The sequence below is a fragment of the Aristolochia californica genome, unplaced genomic scaffold (genome assembly GCF_029961685.1).
Source record: "Aristolochia californica isolate CCGP_79_NKW_82.1479 unplaced genomic scaffold, dmAriCali1.0.hap1 SCAF_17, whole genome shotgun sequence".
NCBI lineage: Eukaryota > Viridiplantae > Streptophyta > Magnoliopsida > Piperales > Aristolochiaceae > Aristolochia > Aristolochia californica.
Window position 1 is genome coordinate 540,001 of NW_027181848.1, and position 2,500 is coordinate 542,500.

Genomic DNA, 2,500 nt, shown 5'->3' on the forward strand with positions numbered 1-2,500 from the left:
GCAGGCCAGCACCGGCGGATGCACGGGTCAAGCGGGACGGGACGAGCGCAGGGCTAACTTTTGCCGGCACACAAAAACACGAACCCGAAAAAGGCAAAAAAGGGACATACGCACTGGCGACACGCCCGTTTCGCCTGCCACCCGTGCACACTCGCCTGGGCAGCTGGTCACATGCGTCGCTCACAGGCATTTTGCAGGCCAGCACCGGCGGATGCACGGGTCAAGCGGGACGGGACGAGCGCAAGGCTTGCTTTTGGTGGCACACGAAAACACGAACCCGAAAAAGGGACATACGCACTGGCGACACGCGCGCCCGTTTCGCCTGCCACCCATGCACACTCGCCTGGGCTGCTGGTCACATGCGTCGCTCATAGGCATTTTGCAGGCCAGCACCGGCGGATGCACGGGTCAAGCGGGACGGGACGAGCGCAGGGCTTGCTTTTGGCGGCACACGAAAACACGAACCCGAAAAAGGCGAAAAAGGGACATACACACTGGCGACACGCACGCCCGTTTCGCCTGCCACCCGTGCACACTCGCCTGGGCTGCTGGTCACGTGCGTCGCTCACAGGCATTTTGCAGGCCAGCACCGGCGGATGCACGGGTCAAGCGGGACGGGACGAGCGCAGGGCTTGCTTTTGGCGGCACACGAAAACACGAACCCGAAAAAGGCGAAAAAGGGACACACGGACAGGCGACACGAAAAAAAAGGGGTCGCCCTACCTAGGTGGGCGCAAAAACCCCGTCGGCCAGGAGGTTTCGCCAAAGTGTCTGTACTGTCACACAGGGTCAATAGCACGGGCATGGCCGGCCGCCGCACGTGCAGCGGCTTACGGACGCACGGTTCGGCGGCACAGGTGCCTGGCGGCTTTAGCACCTTGGGGTGGACAGGCCTGGCGGCAAGGGGGGCTAGGCACCTTGCTGCCAGCCGGCAATGGTGCACGGGGCGGGGCGCCACACAAACACGAAAGAGGGACAAGAGCGGGGCGATGGTCCACAGAGACGAGCCATGCACGGGGCCCGTGATCGCCGACACGCGCGAACGCGGACGCGGACAAGGACAAGGACGCGACGCGCGGCGCGCGTGCGAGGTCAAGAGGGGCGCGCGCACGAAAACGCGAAAAAAGGGGCTAGCGGCCGAGAAACGCGAAAAAAACCGGGTCACCTACCTAGCCGAACGCCTAAAATCGCTTCGGGCAGGAGGTTTCGCCAAAGTGTCTGTACTGTCACACGGTCCGTACGGGCGCAACCCCATCGCGCGCCAGCACCCCTTCCTGGGGGCGCCCGCCCGCCAGGCGCCTGGCGCCCCACGCGCGCGCGCCCGGCGCCTGGCGCCTTGCCCCCCACGCGCGCCCGGCGCCTGGCGCCTGGCGCCTCGCCCCCCACGCGCGCGCCCGGCGCCTGGCGCCTCGCCCCCCACGCGCGCCCGGCGCCTGGCGCCTTGCGCCTCGCCCCCCACGCGCGCGCGCGCGTGGCGCCTTGCGCCTGGCGCCTTGCCTCCGCGCGTGCCTGGCGCCTGGCGCCTTGCCCCCCACGCGCCTGGGCGCCTCTTTTCCGCCTGGGCGCCCTGGCACCTTTCCGCCTGGGCGCCTGTTTTCCGCCTTGGCGCCCTGGCGCCTTTTCGCGTGGGCGCCTCTTTTCCGCCTGGGCGCCATGGCGCCTTTCGGCCTGGGCGACTCTTTTTCGCCTGGGCACCTCTTTTCCGCCTGGGCGCCTCTTTTCCGCCTGGCCAGGGCGCCTCTTTTCCGCCTGGGCGCCATGGCGCCTTTCTGCCTGGGCGCCTCTTTTTCGCCTGGGCGCCTCTTTTCTGCCTGGGCGCCCTGGCGCCTTTTCGCCTGGGCGCCTCTTTCCCACCTGGGCGCCCTGGCGCCTCTTCGCCTGGGCGCCCTGGCGCCTTTTCGCCTGGGCGCCTCTTTTGGCGCCTGGGCGCCTACGCCAGGGCGCCTCTTTTCCGCCTGGGCGCCTCTTTTTCGCCTGGGCGCCTCTTTTCCGCCTGGGTGCCCTGGCGCCATTCCGCCTGGGCGCCTCTTTTCCGCCTGGGCGCCCTGGCGCCTTTTCGCCTGGGTGCCTCTTTTGGCGCCTGGGCGCCTACGCCAGGGCGCCTCTTTTCCGCCAGGGCGCCTCTTTTTCGCCTGGGCGCCTCTTTTCCGCCTGGGCGCCCTGGCGCCTTTTCGCCTGGCGCCTCTTTTGGCGCCTGGGCGCCTACGCCAGGGCGCCTCTTTTCCGCCTGGGCGCCTCTTTTCCGCCTGGGTGCCCTGGCGCCATTCCGCCTGGGCGCCTCTTTTCCGCCTGGGCGCCCTGGCGCCTTTTCGCCTGGGTGCCTCTTTTGGCGCATGGGCGCCTACGCCAGGGCGCCTCTTTTCCGCCTGGGCGCCCTGGCGCCTTTCCGCCTGGGCGCCTCTTTTTCGCCTGGGCGCCTCTTTTCCGCCTGGGCGCCCTGGCGCCATTCCGCCTGGGCGCCTCTTTTCCGCCTGGGCGCCCTGGCGCCTTTTCGCCTGGC